General features: G+C 40.4%; 1 pseudogene; it reads left to right on the forward strand.

Moving 5' to 3' along the window:
* Positions 1 to 1837: 1837 nt before the first annotated feature.
* Positions 1838 to 1958, forward strand: LOC124797025 (annotated as a pseudogene).
* The last annotated feature ends 23833 nt before the right edge of the window (positions 1959 to 25791 follow it).

Genomic DNA, 25791 nt, shown 5'->3' on the forward strand with positions numbered 1-25791 from the left:
CGAATGTAAGCAGCATTTTAAGCAGTCAGAGTAGTTTGTAGGCGTGACGGTGTGCTATGCAGAGAAACAAAGTTGTGACCGCGGGTAGTGGCAGCAGGGAATCCAAGGAACAGAACGCTACCAGAATCTCAAGGTAATGTATTAGTGGGTCGTGGGGTTGCAGATCTATCAACAGATGAGGAGCAGAGAGGTACTGGTGGAAGAATAGGTGGACAGGCGAAAACCAGTATGTGCGGAATTGTGTCAAACAAGACTACCATTGTAAAGGTTACCTAAAGCATTGGCACCGCTCGAATTTCTGGGGATTGATGTTTTAGGTCCATGCGGTAATACACCTGCAGTGACTAAGTATGCACTCTCAATCATAGATCTTTTTTCGAGATACGTAGAAATCGTCATGGTGTCAAACCAGTAGGTAGATACAGTGGCACAAGCACTTGTGAATAATGCATATTGAAGTTTTGAGCTCCTGAAACAACACTAACAGACCAAAGAACGAAAGTCATGACAGATCTATTCAAGGAACTGTTTAAGTTAAGAATGAGTCCTCTCCATCCACATGCCAACGGAAGACTTGAAATAGTGCACAGGACGATTGGGAAGATGCTTGGGTACTACGTCGACTCATATCACACCAACTGGGATGTTAACAGCATACAACAAATACTGAATTATTGTCATATGATATAGTATGTGGTCATAAAATGAAATCTCCATGTGCCATATTGAAAACGAGCCAAGGAAAGACTGGAGAGTCTTTCAAGGAATTTGGAGAGTGATGAGGGAAATTAGAAATAGAGTACGAAGGACAAACACAGGAGCACTGGAGAATCAGAAAGAAACAGTGGCCTGTACCACAAGAATGCCAGAGTGTAAGGTCGGCCATTGGGTGACGCTGTCAACTTGGTATACATCAAAGGCAAAGACAAAGACGTTTCTGCAAATGTTTAGGTTCTATATCAAGTGGTAGACACTAGATCGCCAGTAAATGTCAAGATTCAGTTGTCGGTGCGAACGACAATTGTGCATGTAGCGTGATTGAATCCTTTTCAAGGGAATCTGGAAGCCATTCCAGGGAAAGGAGATGAGGACCAGAAAAGGGGAGAGTAACGAGAAAAGTATCGGACGATAAACGAAAGGTTGTGAATGAAATGGTGACGAGAAACCCGTTTAGATTGTAACCGTATATCTCTCACTTGCCCTTCCACATCTCTTGGGCAACTAGGAGACATTAAAATGAAGCTCCCCATCCACTGTGTCGGTTATATGACAGATAATGATCTATACTGAAGTCACCCTTACACCAAAGCCCTATCCCATTCTCTCACTAGGTCAGAAGGAAGTTAAAATGGCAACAAACCCCCTCCTCCTCCATCCACTTTTCTCAGTAAAATGAGGTGCTTGGTCTCTTCAATGTAGTGAGAATGTCAACATCAAAGGTAGGCTTGGATCAAGGTGTTGGTTTACAAGGTCCTCTGCCAGGCTCTGAATGGCACGGGATGTCGTCAGCCAGCCATGTCATCCTTTATCATTCAGCATCATGTCGATGTAGTGTCAGTGCACCACTTGCCCGGCTGTTTTACCGAATGTCTAGACCACACAGCTGTTACTTCTTATTCAAGTAGTTCTTCTGTTAGCATCACAGGGCTGATTGCACGCCGTTCCAGGCCTTCCGCTAAGGAGGAATCCTTGACAGCACCAGAAATCAAACCCTGGTCCTCCATGTAGTAACCATCTCTGGTGACTACTCAGTTAGAGACAGTCAAGGTGCACGTCTACCTGTAATTAGTAAGAGGGATAAATATTATAAGAAATTCATTTCTAGTTTACATACAATGCCAACGGCCTTGCCACAGTGGTAACACCGGTTCCCGTCAGATAACCGAAGTTAAGCGCTGTCGGGCTGGGCTAGCAGCAATTGGATGGGTGACCATCCGGTCTGCCGAGCACTGTTGGCAAGCAGGGTGCACTCAGCCATTATGAGGCAAACTGAGGACCTACTTGATTGAGAAGTAGCGGCTCCAGTCTCGGAAACTGACATATGGCTGGGAGAGTGGTGTGCTGATCACATGCCCCTCCATATCTGCGTATAGTGACGCCTATGGGCTGAGGATGACACGGTGGCCGGTCGGAACCGTTGGGCCTTCATGGCCTGTTCGGGAGGATTTTTGTATAGTTTAGTTTTTCCGTACAATACTTATTTTTTCTAACAAACGTTTCCTGATTAAATAATACTATTGTTACCATTTTCTTTCTTTAATGATGAAAAGAAGACTTACACACACACAAATGCAGAAATACATTTCTGACACTAAAAGTCCTTGTACATACATAGTTCTTATACTTACGTCATATGTACATATGTACACATTGATACTACATTTTATGATACTCCTACTAAAGAAAAATTGTATATAGTATGTATCCCACAGAAGTCCTTACAACACTTTAAACATTTTTTCTTATAGGTGTTTCACATAACGAATATTTTTTATTCAGGCTAATGTTTTACATAATCATTTTTTCTGATACAGTATCAGGGATATTATTATACCACAATCTCAATATATAGAAGTTTTTGTTATTTAATTGGGAAATGAGACAATAATAATACTGAACTCTATGATTATCAGTAGCAGCAGTTGGAAACAACCAAACCCCCCACCCCACACAAACACACAAAAAAACTCGGACATTTACATAGTACATATATAGCGTTCAGCCAGTCAACTTAGTCACGAATATGCACACACACTTACTCACACCACGACATACAGTCCACACTAGTATTCCACATACACTCAAACACCAGCATGCTATTTACAAACCAGTACCAATCCACTCACCAACACAAAAGTGAATAGTGTGGTAATGGAAGGGCTTCGATTCTGTCTTCATAGAGGAACTGGTTGTCATCTTGATGCAACACACCACCTATCAGTTCCGATACAGTACGTACCACGTGGTCTCAAGATCAAATGATTATTTCGCACAACGTATGTGAAGGTTGAGAAGGATGACCGCTAAGTATCGAACAGCCAATCCTTCTAATTATCTGTCACTGCAGCCGCTGAAACTGCACGAAACGCATCCTCTGCTAACATTTGAGTGGCATATGTGTGTGTAGAGTATGTGTACACTTTTGATCTGAGATCCACAGACTCAACAATCTGCAACCCATTCACCTGGTTTTTCGTGACGCTGATAACCTATTTGTTCTCAGAAGCTATACCATAAGAGTTATAGGCAACACACCTGTACATATTTAATTTGTTGGAGTTGCACCTTATTAATTCACATACAGCCTTTCACCCAGTAAATGAGATTGTCTATATCCATGAAATAAGATCACACAAACTCAAAGTAATGTTGGTACAAGTATATTTGGGTATGGTACAATTTACATACAGAAACATAAACAGTTTTTGTGAATTCTACTTAAAATTTAGCCGTCTCCAGAGAGACTAATCCTTGACTGAAGACAGGGGCTTGTTAGAAATTTGTCCTGGCAATATAATCCTTTGCGTCAAAACTCAAATCTCAGAGGTACGATTAGTAAATCTTGCAATCGTTTCCCAAATTCTCCATTGTTTTGCCAAATACTGAATTGATCATTACTTTAATAAAAATCTTTATGAAAATCGCACATTGCGAGATCCTTCATTTCAGTGTTGACATCTACATACTCATTCAGCCAGCATGACTCATTGAAGGAGATAGTGTGGGTGGTTGTACTAAGTTTCATATCCTAACTGAGACGCTGACATATGTTTCTGTATTGCATTACGTATCTCGTTTCACCTCCAGCGTAGGCATCAACTTAGAGATGAAATGATTGCGTGGAACTACTTGCAACAGCAAGGGGACAAGTTCCTATGTGTGTGTGTGTGTGTGTGTGTGTGTGTGTGTGTGTGTGTGTGTGTGTGTGTGTGATGCAAACTGTAGGACAAGCCAGTTCTGCCTTCACGAAATAATCCACATCAGAACCTAGTCACATTTTGAAAGTTATACAATTTGATGGCTCTGAGCACTATGGGACTTAACATCTGTGGTCATCAGTCCCCTAGAACTTAGAACTAATTAAACCTAACTAACCTAAGGACATCACCCACATCCATGCCCGTGGCAGGATTCGAACCTGCGACCGTAGCAGTCGCGCAGTTCTGTACAATTTGACAATTCCCTCCAGTTCGCAGAGGTTGTCATAAGGTGTGCCTGTTTAACATATGTAAGCTGATTTCTCAAAGCGACAGAAATGATGCTCAACGAGTGCGTTTAAGGCATTAATGTTGATATGTACGAAAAAATGAGTCGTTTAGTACAACTCATGCAACTAGATATCTTTTTTTTTGTGACCGCCAGTGTTTAAATAGAATTTCACTAATAAAATAGAAGGAGTCGTGCAGGAGAAGGAAGATTTTTCTGATTTTATTGGGCACATTTTCTTGCTGCACAATTATATCCATTCTGTGCCACTGACAGCGCTATGAATGAGTGATCTGGGTTATTTTATGGGATGAGTTACCACAGAAAACCTTTTGCTATGGCATTATTGTGTGAGAAGACCCAAAATATCTAAGGAGGATGATTCGTTTGTATCCAAGGTTAGCAGCTATGTGAAGAGCAAAAGTAGCTGGAGTTAAGTGATTGATAATTTCTTGGAATCTTTCTTCCATTTGAAGTGTTCATCAGTTTCAAGCATTTCACCCCATTTGCTAATTCCTGCTGGTGTGTTACATCAGTTGTTGATGTGATTCCACATGTTGTACAGAACTAAAATAATGTTTCTCTTTTTAAATTGCGACTGCCTCTTATGAGTAATATTTTAGGAATGCAACTTTCAAATATTGGCTCAGATTTACTATTAAATCAACTGAATTTCACAGTAACATCTTTTGTGTATATACCATATCCATTTCCACTTCTTTTAACTTACTCTTAAATGTTCCATCCTGTTCTCATCAACAAGTTTCACTGATTTGAGTGAACTTTCCTTAACTGCGTGAGGTGTCATATTGTCTGTTTTCATCAAGCATCATGATCAGATAATGCATTAACATCTGGGTGCACATTAACTGTTTCATCCTCAGCACTGTCTATAAAGGTTATCAATCAGTGTCACAATATCTTGCTCCTCATGAGTTGGAAAATTGAATACTGAAATTAAGACTGAAACATCCAAATAATGACTCTAGTTCATTTTTCCTTTACTTATCCTTTCAGAAAGCTACACTGAAATCTCAACAAACTGGTAACTATGTCTTCTTGTCTGATATGCAGATCATATAGGCGCAATTTTGCTAGAAGAGATGTACTCTTACAACTGTCAGGGAAGTATTCCATCATAAAAGCTCAAAAGCCAAGTTTCTATTTTCTGCTCAACACAGAAGCTATTTGTGTCAATATAAATGATTTGGTGTCCCGCTTTTTGTATATGTTGCCAATACTCGTCATCATCATCATCATCATTTAAGACTGATTATGCCATTCAGCGTTCAGTCTGAAGCGTAGCCCCCCTTATACAATTCCTCCATGATCCCCTATTCAGTGCTAACATTGGTGCCTCTTCTGATGTTAAGCCCATTACTTCAAAATCATTCTTAACCGAATCCAGGTACCTTCTCCTTGGTCTACCCCGACTCCTCCTATCCTCTACTGCTGAACCCATGAGTCTCTTGGGTAACCTTGCTCCTCCCATGCGTGTAACATGACCCCACCATCTAAGCCTGTTCGCCCTGACTGCTACGTCTATAGAGTTCATTCCCAGTTTTTCTTTGATTTCCTCATTGTGGACACCCTCCTGCCATTGTTCCCATCTACTAGTACCTGCAATCATCCTAGCTACTTTCATATCCGTAACCTCAACCTTGTTGATAAGGTAACCTGAATCCACCCAGCTTTCGCTCCCATACAACAATGTTGGTCGAAAGATTGAACGGTGCACAGATAACTTAGTCTTAGTACTGACTTCCTTCTTGCAGAAGAGACTAGATCGTAGCTGAGCGCTCATTGCATTAGCTTTGCTACACCTCGCTTCCAGTTCTATCACTATGTTGCCATCCTGTGAGAATATGCATCCGAAGTACTTGAAACCGTCCACCTGTTCTAACTTTGTTCCTCCTATTTGGCACTCAATCCGTTTATATTTCTTTCCCACTGACATTACATTCGTTTTGGAGATGCTAATCTTCATACCGTAGTCCTTACATTTCTGATCTAGCTATGAAATATTACTTTGCAAACTTTCAATCGAATCTGCCATCACAACTAAGTCATCTGCATATGGAAGACTGCTTATTTTGTATTCACATATCTTAATCTCACCCAGCCAGTCTATTGTTTTCAACATATGATCCATAAATAATATGAACAACAGTGGAGACAGGTTGCAGCCTTGTCTTACCCCTGAAACTACTCTGAACCATGAACTCAATTTACCGTCAACTCTAACTACTGCCTGACTATCCATGTAAAGACCTTTAATTGCTTGCAAAAGTTTGCCTCCTATTCCATAATCTTGTAGAACAGACAATAACTTCCTCCTAGGAACCCGGTCATATGCCTTTTCTAGATCTATAAAGCATAGATACAATTCCCTGTTCCACTCATAACACTTCTCCATTATTTGCCGTAAGCTAAAGATCTGGTCCTGACAACCTCTAAGAGGCCTAAACCCACACTGATTTTCATCCAATTGGTCCTCAACTAATACTCGCACTTTCCTTTCAACAATACCTGAGAAGATTTTACCCACAACGCTGATCAAAGAGATACCTCTGTAGTTGTTACAATCTTTTCTGTTTCCATGTTTAAAGATTGGTGTGATTACTGCTTTTGTCCAGTCTGATGGAACCTGTCCCGACTCCCAGGCCATTTCAGTTATCCTGTGTAGCCATTTAAGACCTGTATTTGATGAGTTCCGACTTAATTTCATCCACCCCAGCCACTTTATTGCACTGCAATCTAGTGACCATTTTTTCCACTTCCTCAAATGTGATCCTATTTCCATCATCATTCCTATCCCATTCTACCTCGAAATCTGAAACATTACTGATCGCATTTTCACCTACATTGAGCAACTCTCCTAAATATTCCCTCCATCTGCCCAAGGCATCCACAGGATTAACCAGCAGTTTTCCTGACCTGTCCAAAATACTGGTCATCTCCTTCTTACCTCCCTTTCGAAGACTGCTAATTACACTCGCGAATGGTTTTCCAGCAGCTTGACCCATAGTCTCCAATCTGTTTCCAAAGTCTTCCCACGATTTCTTCTTGGATGCTGCAATTATATGTTTGGCTTTGTTTCTTTCTTCAACATAACTTTCTCTGTCTACCTCGGTTCTGGTATGTAGCCATTTTTGATACGCCTTCTTTTTGCTTTTACAGGCTGCCTTGACTGTATCATTCCACCAAGCTGTTTGCTTCATCCTACTTTTACACACCACTGTTCCAAGACATTCTTTAGCCACTTCTAGTACTGTGTCCCTGTACCTTGTGCATTCCTCTTCCAATGACTGTAATTGACTACATTCAACTAACTGGTACCTTTCTGAGATCGCTGTTATGTACTTGTGCCTGTTTTTCTTATCTTGAAGTTTCTCCACTCTTATCCTCCTACATATGGACATGACCTTCTGCACTTTCGGCCTCACAATCCCAATTTCACTGCAGATTAAATAATGATCAGTGTCATAAAAGAATCCCCTGAATACACGTGTGTCCCTCACAGCCTTCCTGAACTCCTGATCTGCCAATACTCATCTTCCCTTTTTGCTCGAGACGAGAATGATGCTGACATGTATCCTTTTTAACATCACGTTCTACGAAAGTTCTTGCCTTCTAAGAAGCCAGGATTGAGCATGTGTATATCCATACTTACACTCCATAATTTCTAAAATAATACCCATGCATAAGTCTGTGTCCATTTGCGTATCCCCCTACGTCGGGGATTTTGAATTCCTGCACAACTTTCACCACATGCCCACACTCCACATCCGTTATGGCATTACTCGCAACTGCTGTACTGGGCCACATGGTTTGGTCGATTTTTTCCATCGAATCCAGGTGTTCATATGAGAATACCCCATTCTTCGTCACACAGTGAAACTTTGCATTTCTGGGATGTCTTTGTCCTCCTCACACATTGTTTCAGCAATTTTCTGAAGCGATGCATGCATAAATCGAAGCGAGTCCAGAAGGAAGAGCCTTTTCTCAATCAAATTCATTCTGAGAAAGAAATATATATTTCGATAATCACAGTCACGATGCTGCCCTTACAATTTCTCAAGCCTCATCACTCTGCTGTTCAATGATAAAGCGAGTATCATTCCTGCTCAGATTGTCGAAAAAAATGTGTATGTGTCACGGCAGTATGTTCTCGAAATTGCACCCACCATATGCTGTGCTGTGAAACTTCCCATTAGATGACATTGGACTCTATGTGGAGTTTCAGATTTTCTATCCAATGGCAGCCCACAAATATGACCATCAACTGTATTCTCATACAAGTGTGCATTCTCTTGAATTTTGGTCATGGAGGTGTTGGTTTGATAAATAACATACACATGCCTGGCAAGTTGTTGGAGCTCAGAGGGAAAACATTTGGTAGGATTATCATCCACATATGAATTGAAATCGTCAAATGAGCATAAAACTTGGTAAGTTTCCACGTATGGTACATGTCATTCTGTGAAGATACTGTGTGAGGCGGTGGTGTCCCCTGCTCAGACCGTCACATGAGCTAGGGGGCATTTGAAATTTGTGAAAGCTACGAAGGTGCAGAACACCTACCAGTTGGCGAATGTTAAATTTTAATAGCTTGTTTGTCTAGGTATTTTCACACATACAGGATTCTAGTTGGAGAAATATAGTAGCTTGCGGTAAATGAGTAGAGACGTCTGTGACAAAAATGTCATTTACGTAATTTTTTTCAGCTGGTTGGGGGGGGGGAGGGGTGGGAAATTGGCATATTTCTGATCCAGACGTAATGTACATTCTGAAACTCGGAGAATTAATACGGATCTATGTGTCTGAGATGCTGACTGACTAGTTCAGAAAAGTAGAAGAGTCAGATGACTGTAGCTTTACGTTGTTCGTATTCTGCACATTGTACTCCCCCTCCTCCTCCTCCTCCTCCTCCCCCTCCTCTTCTTCTTCTCACTAGCTTTCATCTTCCTCTTCGTTTAAAGTTTAGATATGTCCTGGAGCTTGATGGGGTATGTGACGCCACTAAAGTCATAATGGTCACAGGCATTAGATGTTTGGTGTATAGTGTCATACAAAGACATGATAAAAAGTAATGCCAATGAATTTTTAATTTGAAAAAATTCTTAAGGTTTTTTTAAGTAAAGCAAAAGCTATCTACATTCCACATCTTTATTCTTCACGTCTAGATATTTGCAGCCTTCCACCACTGCTGTCATTGTGTTTCGAGTACGAAGGATTTGTCCACACATGGAACACCCTTCCCTTCAGTATGGCTGTGCCAGACCACACATTTGCGAAAACATGATGCTTTCAGCTCACTGTCATCGATCATCTTCCATAACTCACGACTTGGTCCCACATAGTTTTCATCTGTTTCCTGTACTTAAGGTACACCTCCGAACTCTTCGCTTTGACAGTGATGAAATGGTGCAAGCAGAGAACAGGTTGTGGTTCCATTAACAAAGTTAGAAAGTCTGCAATGACGATATCAATAAAATACTCTCTCAATGGAAGATATGCGTTCATCGCCAGTGTTCATCACTAGGGTGATTATATCACGAAATTAATATGTGGACATGAAGAATAAATATGCAGAATGTTAATAAAGCATCTTTTACTTAAAAACCTTTAAGACTATTAACGTTGAATTTAGGAGTAATTATTTTTCAGCATATTGTCATTTTCTCGAGAAGAATACTACAATTCTCTCGAAAGCCAAAAACAACAACACAAAGCAAAATCCATCCATATCTACATTATCCACCTTAAAAAAGGCTTGTTCAGCAGCAATTTCATCTGAAAGAGAGATAAAGCTGAACCACTCCTTTTAATGGTTCAGAGACAGAGGAGTATGTGTTGAGGTAGAGTACATGGCTGAGTGCCTCATCAGGCTCTCTTTCCTGCATCTAGGTGAACTAATGATAAGGAAAGGTATCGTATCCAAATCCTAGTATCAATACAATAGCTTTTTGCTATGGGTTGCAGTTGGGAAATGTTGTTGATCATTTCATCCCTACAACATATTTCTATAATATTATCCAAGTCTCCTACAAACAATAACATTTCATAAATATTTTATGCCTGCTTAAGTCTCATAATACTCTTAAGTGAATTACGAATACTATATACGCATTCAAAAGTCTATAATGTGAGTGAAGTGATGGGAGCCAACGGTATCTACACGAGTGATCTGGTTAACCCATGATAATTCTATAAAACCACAACATATGGTGTGTATTAAAATATAATGCGTAAATATTCACACACAGATATGGATCATTAATGTTTCCATCCCTCACTGTAGGGAAAAATCCGCAGACTGTATTAAGCTGTCGATGAGATATGAACTGGTTGCGAAATCACGCTCTATATGAATAATATAAACTGGTAGTAGATCCACTGGTTATTTTGGCTCATAAATTTAATCAGTACCCTACAACAAAACATGATTTTTTGAGAAACACAGTAATAGACCTGACGAACCCTCTCCTTCATTAAGGCCTCTCCCTGTTTCATCATTCTTATCTCAATTTTAAACATTTCAATATTTGCAAATAACTTAAACCATTTACAGTCTGTTTTCTAGCTGTGCTAAAAATGCCAGTAGCGTATGAGCTAGAGGGTATTTCCCCAATTTTTGGACTTCCTGGATGTAGCTCTTTGTTTGTCTGAGTCATATTAAGAATGCTGTTGATGTTTTACCCACCGACCAGTGCCTTATCTCGTTCCATATTGCTGGGATCTGTTGACATAAAGTAATTTGCATAAAATATGGAACATCACATCTAAACATCAAGTGACAACTAATGTGCATGCTGCTAGTTTTAATGCTGTAGTTATGAGGAACATTAAGCAGAAATGTCGACAGGGATATGAATCTGTGTCCCAGTAGCGTCAAACACTATAGAACACAAGTTTTTTGGTGAAGTGGTGGCTTAAACTTACAGGTGTGTGTAAACTGCTGTATGAGAAAAAGTAGTAGATGTTATTCTGTTCAATTTTTAAAATGTTGAATACAGAGGGATAGAGTTCCTCCTGCAACATCTAAACACACAGTCCAACATTCTTCGAATTTCCAAATGGTCTTTGGCATCATGTTTGACATTCAAACTCTACAAAATCTTGGCCTGTTGAATGTTTTAATGGATTTAGGTGTATATGTATTTGTATGAGGTCTGTGGGTAATATGGCTAGGAAGTTTTTTTATTAACAGCTCAATCCCAGTCTTGAATGGTTTTGAATATGATAGTATCCTGGTAGTGACATTTTCTATGAGCCTAATATGCCTTTCCACCTCCTACAGTTGTTCCATTGTACTATGTGCATTCTTCCCTGTTCAGGTTATGGCTTCAGGTTATGGCCTTCTGATAAACAATCAATAGCTGATAGTCCAGCTGGCACAGAAATTAGAAATTGGGTAACACTATTAGATATATTAGGTATTTGCAGAACCTTAGGCATTTAAACTGGCTTCTTCTTTCTGTTTTGAGGCACTTTTAGCTGCTGACACCCTGATAGGAGACAATTTTTGATAAAGTTGTCAAGTTTTCTCTTCTGATTCTTTAGTGTTGTCAATGATGTACCTCACAATCCAATTTACGTTTGACATGAATTGGATTATGAATTGTGATTGCTTCAACATGTTGCCCTATACCTACATCTCTTCTTTACATAACTGCTTGGCTTCAACAGGTAAAATTCAAAATGCAACATGATGTTCTGCCAATCCTTTGTTTGTAGCGTATGCTAAATCATGTTCTTTGCAGGTGTCACCTGGAGTTCTACTTTCCTTGTCACCAAGAGATAGACACTTTCTCAGCTTTGTTGCGGGTCCACAGTAATTGCATCTAGGGATGTGAAACTCTACAGTCAGCTTGCCGAGAATACCACCAACACCTCTGATGTGCTTTGTAGTATTCATGTTATGCTACTGCATTCTTTGTGGTCTGTGCATCACCTTATGTACTAAATGACAAACTTTCACCCAACTGTTGTGCAGTGACAGGAAAGTCAAGCCATTTAACTAAATCCTTGTTCTCTTGACATCTTATGATATGCTCCATGAGAGACATGTCCGGTTCTGAGCTTTTCTGTAAGCTTCTGTTCAAGATGTAAATGCTTTGGTTTTTTGTTATGCTTTGGCACATGGGCCAGTTAAGTGGATAAGGTTTCTAACATGCAGTCTTTTATTTTGGCACCACCAATGAATTTGTACTTGAATGGATCGACCTTCTTTGTACGACTGTATACCACATTTTTGTTTATCACGTGCATTAATTTAACTCATTTCTATTGTAAGATCTTTAGTTTTGTTACACTGCTCAGTTATTCATGGGAGAATTCCTAGCCATTAGCATGGTCCTCGAATATTGAAGTGTATCCACATGTGACACTTAAACATTGTGATCAGAATTCCAAAGTACTAGTACCCCACTGGGAAAATGTTAAGTGGTAGTGTATTCAGTACGGCTCTACCACTGTCTGTAAATACCTATTGTAAAATTGGCTTACATGCTCTATCTGAGGAACAATTCATTCCAATCTCCAGCAATAATTTAAACACCTATGCAACTTCCTAACTAGCCTCTTCCTTCACAGTTAGGATCCAGGAAAATTTGGAATACATATGAATAACCATTAAAATATATCTCAAATCTTTATTTGGTAAGGAATTTTGTTATATACGAAGAGATCTGCCAACCACAAATCATCCAAATCTCGTATTATCACACAGCTAGGCAAGAAATTTTGTGTGGTGTTTTGTGGAGTTCTTGCACTATCCTCTCCGTTATTATTCAATAGTAAGAATTTCTCAAATCTCCAAAACTATTGGTACAGAAGTAGTTTCATTCACGTCAGCTGTACTGCATGTAGCATTTGTTGCTACGAATAACCATACCCTTTGTATTATATAACTGGGGTCATTATAATATATGCACTGCAGAGGACAGTTGTTCAGTCAATTAATCAGAATGTCGGTACCTTCAACAGCGCTATGCAACATAACTGATGCAGATCTGATAACATTCCCTTACTTCCTACCGATTAGTTTTTTTATCGTTCCATTTAGGGAGTAGTACTGGCTATGTGTGTTGATCATACGTAATATTTCAACATACATTTGAATGTCTTTTGGTAGATACTTGTGAAGGTTTTGAAGTTCTTAAGAATTTATTGCTTTATCTTCTTCATCTCCTCCTCTTCTGCCTCTATTCATCATGTGTGAGATCTCTTTAATACCTTTTATCACCGAGAGAGAATGCTCCGTCTGTCGTAATTTTCGAACAAATAGCCTTCGACGTCTAGACGACTTTACATTTTGTAGTCACACTGTTGTGTACTAAACTAAACTGGAAATGCCTGAAACTTATATAGTCCCAGATAAAAATTACATAGGATTTTCTCTTCATACATCTAAAATATTTTCAGTCTTGTCAACCCATGCATTCACTACATTTTTGTGGGTTGTTTTTGCTTATTCTAGAATTGGGGACAACTGTGTAAAGTGAAATGACAAGTTTAATGTCGCACTGTTTCTCACCAAATTACAGCTTTTCACATAGTTTTCAACTCGTCCACATAAAAACAGCGCAATGGATAACGCATCTTGCCAACATCAGAAAGGGAAATAATTTTGTACACAACAACGTTAGATATTAACTCTCTGAAAGAACATTAATCCTAAGCACAATATTATGGAAGTTTAATTGGAAGTTTCTTTACATTAATCTTAAGCACAATAATATGAAAGCTGTTGTTGCTGTTGGAGTTGTTCTCTTCCACCTTTCTGGTATGCCATCTAAAAGCGTTGCAAGCTGCCATAAAGAACATCGAATATTTATACTGTTAGAACAGTAAAATTAGATTGTCGTTGGCAGTTAAATGTAATAATGGTCATTTATAGAAAAGTATTTGAAAAGGTTTCTTGATCTCTTCTCGTCCAGGCTCTTCTTTCTTCCAAATCTTCTGCGTTGTGTCTTCTGTTCTTGGTGCTTCTTGCTGTCTTCTTACTTGTGTCTTCGTTCTTCTCTGGACCGGGAGTTAGGATTAAAGACCTATTTAACATCGTTACCTTTTCTCTGATCTTATGGCGTTTTCTTCACAGTTGTTGTCTATTCTTCATTGTATTCGGTTGTTAATCTAGATAAGTTGAACAACCTCCCATCGTTTACCTGCTCCGTACTATGTGTTGTCAGGGATTGTCACGCAGATGTTGAATTTCGTATGGTCTGATGACAGTTTCCGCTGTTATGCACATTCAATTACAGAAACGCGTTTCTTCTTCTTCCTGTGGTGAATCTAAGCTTCCCCTCGTCCTCGCCGTAATATGTCCACCTCCGTTCCGGTTTGGTGAACATTCTTCATTCCTTCATATACAGCTTTGAATAGTTTGCGATAGAAGCGCCAAGTGACGAACGCTTTCGCAAAAACCATTGTTGGTAAGCTTTTGTGTGGCTTTCTCAGAAATAAAGCTCATTTCAGAGCACAAGTTGCTTGCATTCAGGCTGCGTTGTATCTCTCCAAAGTTTTCCACAGAGGAGTTATCCTCTAGGAACGTCGTTTCCACCAGGGCCTGTTCTTTCGTTATCTCGTAGGCTGACGTACCGGGCACTCCCACTCGGTGTTCCTTCCTCTCACGCCTAGCCGCACTCCTCAGTCTCGTCGTCGATCTGGCCGCAATGGTGATGCACCTTGGCTGCAGATTTCATCTGCAACATTGGACAACCTTACTTTCCTTACACCCTTAGATTACGCCATCAACTTTACACTATCAACTTTACAAACATTAAACGACTGTTCAATATGACTTTACAAAAATTATCATAAACTCTATCAAAAATTAGCTTACCCTTTTTTTTTATTTAACTTACTTCTACTATAAGATAAAGGTCATGGTTTCCTCATCTTCATCACGACGGATAGTGAGAGTGAGATTGATGGTGATGACGGTTAGTATGTTAGTAACTCTTTTTTTCTAACTACAGGAATATTACGTTATTTTGAAAACTTCACACCTTGACTCCGACTCCAGCGTCTTTTTCTCTGTAATCTCTTCTTTTTGTCCTTAGCTGTAACAGAACATCAAAACGCAGTTTTTACTTTTTTTTTTTGTTATTGACCTTCAAAAACCGTCTCTATTGATCTGTTGTATTGTTTCTAACTTCGTACTTGTCCCTTCCTCCTATTTTTTCGATAGCAAACTTTTACATTCCTATCTTCCATCATTGTACTCTTCAATATAGAAATCTTTTCTGGGTGAACTTAAGCTCCTACTGTTCTACCCTCCTGCCATGAAATAACAAGCTTCTTGCTTATCTTCAATATTTCAATTCTCTTTCCTAATAGTTACCTCATAACGACTTCTTATTCTTCTTTCTCTCATTGCAAGGTGTCAGGCAAATCCAACACCTTCCATGAAAACCCTGACATGATAAGCAAATCCAGTAGTATGTCACATAGCTCCGAATAAATCGTGACATTAAATTAACCAAAGCAATACGAGTAACGAGTGAGCAAATGGAATACCACAGACTAACACAAGAATGCCTAAATGCATGTCATACCTTCCCACCGTGAGACAGACGCAGTTCCGAGTGGAGAAACGAGAACAGAAGCCGAGAGCAGAACCGTGTTAAGCTGAAAGGCCCTACGATAAGGGACGGACACCCACGTCGCCAGCTAACCGCTAGGACCAGCCCCCAGCCCATGTTAAAAGCTAGAGCCCTCCAGAAGAACAGTATAGATCTTACGAAAACAAAAAAAGGGCTACCCCAGCCGCAAGTTTTAGCGTGAGACTTTTTCGCGTCTCTGTTACGTCGCAAACTTTAACAACATTGCCTCACCACGAAAAGTATAACATTTCTCATTGGATGGACAGAATTTTTGTAGGCAGAGCTTAAGGTTAACATTGAGACCCTGATTGGTCAGATGAGAACACAGCCAGATAGTTTTTCTAAACCAACTTCCCACGCCCGGGTTCCCGGGTTCGATTCCCGGCGGGGTCAGGGATTTTCTCTGCCTCGTGATGGCTGGGTGTTGTGTGCTGTCCTTAGGTTAGTTCGGTTTAAGTAGTTCTAAGTTCTAGGGGACTGATGACCATAGATGTTAAAACCCATAGTGCTCTGAGCCATTTGAACCAACTTCGGTAAATTGTAGTAAGGAGAAGTTAGGAGAGTTGTTGCTTCCGAGACGGTGAGGTGAGTGGAGCTGTGCTGTCCGCTGCCCCCAAACGTACACCGACAAGGTAATGAACGCACGAGATGCCGCATAACAGCGCATAAAGCTTCACTCAGAACTGCAGAAGTCTCATCTGTTACACCCCCTATTGGCGTAATACCAGTGTCGATCGTCAATTAAAGCTCATGGTGTTCACATTTGCCACTTGAAGTAAAAATCTGAAACGGAATGATTTTTCTGTTATTTAGTTATTGAGAAGCCACATCAGCCACTGTAAATTAAAACAAGTTAGATAAGTAATTAAAGATAATTGAGGGTCACTGTAGACCATTTTGATAGTTTTCTCTCTTGTGAAACTTAATTTAAACCTAGATAATAGATGTGACAGCTGCAAAATACTAACACGAATTCTTTACAGACGAATGGAAAAACTAGTAGAAGCCAACCTCGGGGAAGATCAGTTTGGATTCCGTAGAAACACTGGAACACGTGAGGCAATACTGACCTTACGACTTATCTTAGAAGAAAGATTAAGGAAAGGCAAACCTACGTTTCTAGCATTTGTAGACTTAGAGAAAGCTTTTGACAATGTTGACTGGAATACTCTCTTTCAAATTCTAAAGGTGGCAGGGGTAAAATACAGGGAGCGAAAGGCTATTTACAATTTGTACAGAAACCAGATGGCAGTTATAAGAGTCGAGGGACATGAAAGGGAAGCAGTGGTTGGGAAGGGAGTAAGACAGGGTTGTAGCCTCTCCCCGATGTTGTTCAATCTGTATATTGAGCAAGCAGTAAAGGAAACAAAAGAAAAATTCGGAGTAGGTATTAAAATTCATGGAGAAGAAATAAAAACTTTGAGGTTCGCCGATGACATTGTGATTCTGTCCGAGACAGCAAGGGACTTGGAAGAGCAGTTGAATGGAATGAACAGTGTCTTGAAAGGAGGATATAAGATGAACATCAACAAAAGCAAAACAAGGATAATGGAATGTAGCCTAATTGAGTCGGGTGATGCTGAGGGAATTAGATTAGGAAATGAGGCACTTAAAGTAGTAAAGGAGTTTTGCTATTTGGGGAGCAAAATAACTGATAATGGTCGAAGTGGAGAGGATATAAAATGTAGGCTGGCAATGGCAAGGAAAGCGTTTCTGAAGAAGAGAAATTTGTTAACATCCAGTATTGATTTAAGTGTCAGGAAGTCATTTCTGAAAGTATTCGTATGGAGTGTAGCCATGTATGGAAGTGAAACATGGACGATAAATAGTTTGGACAAGAAGAGAATAGAAGCTTTCGAAATGTGGTGCTACAGAAGAATGCTGAAGATTAGATGGGTAGATCACATAACTAATGAGGAAGTATTGAATAGGATTGGGGAGAAGAGAAGTTTGTGGCACAACTTGACCAGAAGAAGGGATCGGTTGGTAGGACATGTTCTGAGGCATCAAGGGATCACCAATTTAGTATTGGAGGGCAGCGTGGAGGGTAAAAATCGTAGAGGGAGACCAAGAGATGAATACACTAAGCAGATTCAGAAGGATGTAGGTTGCAGTAGGTACTGGGAGATGAAAAAGCTTGCACAGGATAGAGTAGCATGGAGAGCTGCATCAAACCAGTCTCAGGACTGAAGACCACAACAACAACAACAATAGATGTGATATGGCATAGGTAATCCTTCGATACATTGTAGAACTCGAAAACCCACTCAGGGAATATTATTTCACATTTTTGTTGAACGCAATTGGTTTTTATCATCCTGTATTAAAACATTTCCTTTTATCAATAGTGCAATTTATAAACAATGTTTTGTAAGTACAATAAAATTTCCAATGGTAAACTTAACTGCTTTTTCGACGTTATTTTACCAGCTAACTAAAAATAGAAAAGCCTTGAACCCCTTCCACTAAATTTAGTTAGTATTAAGATTCTTTTACAGGGAGTGCAGTGGAGCTGACGCTGAAATCATTAAGTATTTGATTATATCATCGCTAGTCTCACTGAACTCTTCTGAACTCTACATGTCATGTGTGGTCTGGCGTCTCCTTACCAGCAACAGGTCCCAGGTTCAAACTAGTCAATTCCCTAAAAAACACGCTCAGAGCATCGTTGCGTGAAAGTGGTAGGGAGACACGATATAGAACAAACAGACACCACGCATAATGTTAGATCATGCTTCTATTTCAATATCAGATTGTGGTGTCTTCCACAAATCCTATTCGCTTCACATTTTCCCCAAAATATCTCTTTAATCATTTGTTCACCGTCCTCAACGGAACAAAAATTAAAATGCCTACCTCCTTCCCCCTTAATCACCTATTTCCTACCTACTTCTTCACTTCTTTTCTTCTACAAAAATCAACTTGCTTCTCCTTTACACTACTCCCTTAAGAGGGAATCTAGTACTATTTCGTTAAACTATCCACATGCTGATCTCTGTTTCTCTTCATACGTTCAATTCTTTCCCCAGAACACATTTCGTTTTGCAGAAGAGTTACATTAGTTGTTACTTTCCTGTCTTTCCATCATCATTATTTTCTTACCTTCATACGAAATTTATTTTATTTAATTAATCGAGATAATTACAAGTTGAAAGTTTTATGAGTGTGTGTTTTGCTCTCTTTCCTATACTCTGATTTCTGGACATTCAACACCACTAAATTCTCGTGTGGACTCTTTTTTCTTTTGTCTAACTTTTGTGTATAGAAAGGAATTTTACTTTCAACGCTGTAACCTTCCCCTTGCTTGGTGCTAAGTTACAAAATGCCTATGTTTTACATTAGTTACCGGTGGGACCTCACATGTGACTAGGTATCACTATTGGTGTTATCAGTGGTGCTTTATCCTCGTGGCATAATATTACTTTCTCCGTTTTGTATAAACGCGCTACATCTTCTACAGTATGGTAATCATCATCAGTTTTTGTACTATTGTCTGTTTTCACCGTTTCTGACTCCTGTTCCTCATCATCATCGTCGGTCGATTCGCAGTCATTTGAATCACAGCATGCTGGTGACTGTATTCGATCTCTCCTTAAACATGCATCAAAATATGGCTTATCAAGACTAAGTCAATTTACATGTTTTACTACACAGTTAACTTCATTGTTCGATCGAATTACTTGTCACAGGTCTTCGTACCGCTCATCTCGTCCATTTTGTCTTTTACCTTTGTTTGGTGGCCTCACCTATACTTCTTCTATCGGTTCAAAATGGCGTTGAGCACTATGGGACTTAACATCTTAGGTCATCAGTCCCCTAGAACTTAGAACTACTTAAACCTACCTAACCTAAAGACATCACACACATCCATGCCCCCGGCAGGATTCGAACCTGCGACCGTAGCAGTCCCGCGGTTCCGGACTGTAGCGCCTAGAACCGCGGCCGGCTCTATCGGTTCATTTCGCATGTTTTGTCGCGCTGAAAATTGACTTTCCCAACCTTCCTGCGCTCTGGCCATTCCACTTCCAGCTGAATAATCCGGATTTTGCTGCTGAAAACCTCTAAACCTTCCGCCTTCGATTGCACGAGGATTGTTTCTCGGATCATAGTTACCACCGTAGTTTCTAGGACCAAATCCCTCATTATAATTCCTCGATACCCAGAAACCATAATTGTTATTTGCCCTCTGTGCGTTACTAAAATCATATTGTTCTCCCATGGGCGACTACCACTCCTTACAAAACCATTACCTTTTCTTCCGTTATTATTACCATTGGAGTTGTTATTAAAAACTGATCGGTCGCTGTTATTCCCCCTACTATTGTTTCCTCTGCTTTTACGTTGTTCTCTTGCGTCATCTTCACTGAAGATGAATTCAAGTTCTCTCAACATTCCCTTATATGCTTGTATGTTATATCCTGACCTACCCACCAATGACTCCTGATGATGTAACGGTAACTTCATTGTGCACATCCGTTTCAGTTCCCCATAACTGTATGGATTATCTAAACACTGATTTTTCTTTGTCATATCTTCGAAGGATCTAACGGGTTTCTGTTCTCCAAATTTTCGAACGACTCTTTCTGCAACAACTCATAATTTATTTTATTTTGTTTCTGTCGACCAGTGCCGCTCCAAGAATGCAGTTTTAAATTGTTCGTACGAATGACAGTTCACCGCTACTCTTTGCATGGTTTCCGCTATTGCTCCGTCCATATGCGCACAAATGAAGTCAAGTTGATGGCTAAGTGGGCAGTGTCCTGATAAACCGACCTGAAATTTATTTATGAACGTGCTTGGATGTAAGCCGTTCACGCTTTCTTAGTAATGTTGGAATTTTATGACTGTCAAAAAGTGATCATTGTCAAATTTTTCTCTTCCGCCATACGCCGTTTGTGTTTTCACTACACTACCTGTTTCTTTCAATTGTATCATATTCTCTTGTACTCGTTCTACTACATTTGGGCCTTGAGCTGACATATTTATGTCTCATTTAGCATCGTATCTACGCAGTGGTCTGCAGTTGTCTACATCGTACCGTTCCTCGTGTATCGGATTGAAAGATTATTTTACATTTCCCATTTACTGGTTCCGTGTTTTGCCATTCTATTAGATTCACATTAGCTTGCGGTCTGGAACCTGTTGTGCTGTGATTCGGCAATTGTGGAACTGGTACATGTGTCGCCGCAATTTGCCCCGCTCTCGTGTCACCCAAGTACTTTCGGTGGGTCGGCTGCCGCTCTGCTGGAATGCGCGTCCACCGTTTCTCGCTCCCATATCCGGTGTGAACGCACATCACCTACTGCGCTCCCCTGTGTTAACTGTTACTTTCCTATTTGGTTTTGTTTCGCTTTGGTAATTATCGACGCAACCTCTTGTGAATAAACGCCTGGAATTTCATGACGCTTTTGTGTTCCCGCTACTTCTATTGAGAATTGCAAAACTGACTTTTTCCTTTCTGGGTTACGGTCTATTACTACGTCGGATGATAATACCAATTCCGATGTCTCGCTACTACTTTCTGTACGATTCTCGATACGCTGTTTCAATTCTGTGCGAAGGTATTCAAACTGTTTCTGATTTTTCGTGACTATGTTTTCAATGCGTATGTCAAATCTTTTTAATGCGGCTCGCGTGACACGTTTTCTGACATTGAGCCCTTCCACAATTTGTTGCGCCTTACCAGACGTCTTACGTGCTAACTTATCCACTCTTTGATTAGCGTTAGACACTGAATCCTGCGCCGTTCAACGTCAGTTTGCATCTTCTTCTGGTCAGCCATTAACGCTTGTACCAGCTCGCGTGAGTCTCTCGCCTCTCTCCGGATTTCAGTAAACTGTTCAGTTACTTCTGTCCGTAATTTTTACTGATCTTCGCGGTCTTTCTCGAACCCAGAGTAAGTTTCAAATTGGAGACAAAGCAGCATTTGTCTCTGTTTTTAGCTTTGCCGTTTCGGCCTTTAGATTTGCCGTTTCAGTTTACAAGTCTTCTAATCCCGAATCCGTTGCTTTCTTTAAATTCGTTAACTCTGAATTTGTTTCAAGTTTTAAATTCTTTAACCCTGTATTTGTTTCAAATCTCAAATCTGCTAATCCTGCATTGTTTCTGTTTTCAAGTCTTCTAGGTTAGCATTTGTTGTTTCACTCGGTTGATTTACGACCATAGTAGGGTCATTCAATAATGCGAACACACTATCTGACTCTTCGCCATAGTCGCCTGTCAGTATTCGATGAAAATTTTTCCGTTCGTGTCTTTCACACTGCGTTTCACTGAATTCCGTGCAAAGTGTGAACGCCGCTACAGACATTCTCTCTGTTGGAACCTGAACATTTGGTTCAAAATTACTATATTCTGTTCAACGTACCGAAGTAGCTTGTCCTCTATTTCTTACCCACTAGCTCCGTCATTCTTTTTTTTTTGTTTTTTTTTTGTTTTGCATTCTCAGACTGTGGTACCAATCGTGAAACTGCTACCATTCCCTCTGCACTATCACTAAGTTCCGTTTCGTGACCTGTACTCGATACCTTTTGTTCTACATCAATCTCTGTCCTGTCAAGATCATGAATTCTTCCGCCATTTCGGTTCGTTTAGCTAACCTCTGTCTTCCTCGAACAGCGCAAGCTTGCGCTCTCGTCAACATCAAGTTATAGGAACTTACATGTTTCCATAATATCAAAGAAAGTTTCTTAGACGACGTACACTACTTTAGCAACACTGCTCACTGTTTGTGGAATTTCAACCCAACTCAACAACGCCGTGAATAACTTCACGTGGGCCTGCGAGGTCATGCACAATCTACACTAATGGCCATTAAAATTGCTACACCATGAAGACGACGTGCTACAGATACGAATTTTAACCGACAGGAAGAAGATGCTGTGATATGCAAATGATTAGCTTTTCCGAGCATTCACAAAAGGTTGGCGCCGGTGGCGATACCTACAACGTGCTGACATGAGGAATGTTTCCAATCAATTTCTCATACACAAACAGCAGTTGACCGGTGTTGCCTGGTGAAACGTTGTTGTGATGCCTCGTGTAAGGAGGAGAAATGCGTATCAACACGTTTCCGACTTTGGTAAGGGTCGGATTGTAGACTATCACGATTGCGGTTTATCGTATCGTGACATTGCTGCTCGTGTTGGTCGAGATCCAATGACTGTTAGCAGAATATGGAATTGGTGGGTTCAGGAGGGTAATACAGAGCGCTGTGCTGGATCCCAAAGGCCTCCTATCACTCTAAGTCGAGATAATAGGCATCTTATCCGCATGGCTTTAACGGTTCGTGCAGCCACGTCTCGATCCCTGAGTCAATAGATGGGGACGTCTGCAAGACAACAACTGTCTGCACGAACAGTTCGAAGACGTTTGAAGCAGCATGGACTTTCAGCTCGGAGACCATCGCTACTGTTACCCTTGACGCTGCATCACAGACAGGAGCACCTGAGATGGTGTACTCAATGACGAATCTGGGTGCACTAATGGCAAAACGTCATTTTTTCGGATGAATCCAGGTTCTGTTTACAGCATCATGATGTTCGCATCCGTGTTTGGCGACATCGCGTCGAACGCACATTAGAAGCCTGTATTCGTCATCGCCATTCTGGCGTATTACCCGGCGTGATGGTATGCTGTGTCATTGGTTACGTGTCTCGGCCACCTCTTGTTCGCATTGACAGCACTTTGAACAGTGGACGTTACATTTCAGATGTGTTACGACCCGTGACTCTACCTTTCATTCGATCCCTACGAAACCCTACATTTCTGCAGGATAATGCACGACCGCATTTTGCAGGTCCTGTACGGGCCTTTCTGGATACAGAAAATGTTCGACTGCTGCCCTGGCCAGCACATTCTCCAGATCTCTCACCAATTGAAAACTTCTCGTCAATGGTGGCCGAGCAACTGGCTCGTCACAATACGCCAGTCACTACTCCTGATGAACTGTGGTATCTTGAGGAAGCTGCATGTCCAGCTGTACCTGTACACGCCATCCAAGTTCTGTTTGACTCAATGCCCAGGCGTATCAAGGCCGTTATTACGACCAGAGGTGGTTATTCTGGGGACTGATTTCTCAGGATCTATGCACCCAAATTGAGTGAAAATGTAATTACATGTCGGTTCTAGTATAATATATTTGTCCAGTTGTAGGTAGGCTGTTTAGGTTTTTATGTCGGTAACGCCACGTAGCGCTCTGTATGAAAATCACTGACTGTGCTGTGTGCAGTCTGTGTCTGGTTGGCATTGTTGAAATATTCTCTATTGTAGTGTTGGGCAGTTGAATGTGAACAGCGCGTAGCGTTGCGCAGTTGGAGGTGAGCCGCCAGCAGTGGTGGATGTGGGGAGAGAGATGGCAGAATTTTGAGAGCGGATGATCTGGACGTGTGTCCATCAGAGACAGTAAATTTGTAAGACTGGATGTCATGAACTGATATGGTAAATACATTGTTTGTTCTCTATCAAAATCTTTCATTTGCTAAGTATGCCCATCAGTAGTTAGAGCCTTCAGTAGTTAGAATCTTTTATTTAGCTGGCAGTATTGGCGCTCGCTGTTTGCAGTAGTTCGAGTAACGGAGATTTTTGTGAGGTAAGTGAGTCATGAAAGGTATAGGTTTTTGTTAGTCAGGGCCATTCTTTTGTAGGGATTATTGGAAGTCAGATTGCGTTGTGCTAAAAATATTGTGTGTCAGTATAGTGTTGATCAGAATAAGTAAACAGCGAAATGTCTGAGTACGTTCAGTTGTGCTCAGCTGTTTAAAAAACAAATAACTGAAGGGGTTTATCAGCACAGTAATTCATAAACTTCTCTAAGGGGACGTTTCATATGGCGACCCTTAACCGAGGATACCTCACGGGAATCTTCTGATTTTTTTTTGTAGTTTGTGTAATTAGTGTAGCTATTGTTTATTGCTAGCGCGTAATTATAGAGAGAATTTCCATTGTAGTTGTAGTTTTTCATTGTCGTACAGTAAAACAGTTGTGGCATGCATGTAGATTTGCACCAAGTATTTCGCAGCTGCGCTTGCAATTAACGAGATATTATTTTCAGTGCTACGCTAATGTGTTTTGTTGTTTTTGCTCTTCAAATTGTGCTTTTCTTGTTATCGTGTGAAATTCGTGATAATTATGGCGTGTGGAAAACGTAACACTAGGCTCGAAAGTAAATTGAGAAATGATAGTGACGACGATTATAGCTTATCACCACTACCGTGTAATGAATTAACAGACATTCAAAGTAGTAATTTGGTAATTATGCAAAGGGAAACGGAGCGGCTGGCAAATAATGGTGTAGACAGTGATACAATTAGTGAACAGGGAAGCATTATCGATCGATCGGTCGGCAACAGCTCGCCTCAGGAATCCGAAATGACAGGACACAATCTTGCAAATACTTTAAATTCAGGTTTTAGGTCCTCACCGTTTTCTCAAATAAGTCAAGACACATTTTCCGCTTGTCGAAATGTGAATGTTACCGGCGCAAATGCACTACCGAATAGCACTGAGGAACATGTTTCAGACACCAGTGCATTGTTATTACAATTAATGCAACAAATGGGACAAAAGCTTCAAAAGTTAGACACAATGGAACAACACCAGAGACAAACACAGCAACAGTTAGACACAATGGAACAAAATCATCAAAAGTTAGACACAATGGAACAACACCAGAGGCAAACACGGCAACAGTCAGTGATTTTCATACAGAGCGCTACGTGACGTACTAACATAAAAACCTAAACAGCCTACTTACACAGTGAGTACCCGTTTATCATCTGCATTTCTTCTTGGTGTAGCAATTTTAATGGCCAGTAGTGTATAAAAAAGTATATACAGGGTGTATGATAATTAATGGCGTAAATGAATACAGTTGGAGGTACATGATACTAGAAGCAAAAAAGTCTCAGTAAACATTGGGTCGAAAATCCATACCTTGAGAGCTATGAGTATTTATTTATTTATTTAGCGCATGGCT

Source organism: Schistocerca piceifrons, chromosome 4 (assembly GCF_021461385.2).
Source record: "Schistocerca piceifrons isolate TAMUIC-IGC-003096 chromosome 4, iqSchPice1.1, whole genome shotgun sequence".
NCBI classification, from domain to species: domain Eukaryota; kingdom Metazoa; phylum Arthropoda; class Insecta; order Orthoptera; family Acrididae; genus Schistocerca; species Schistocerca piceifrons.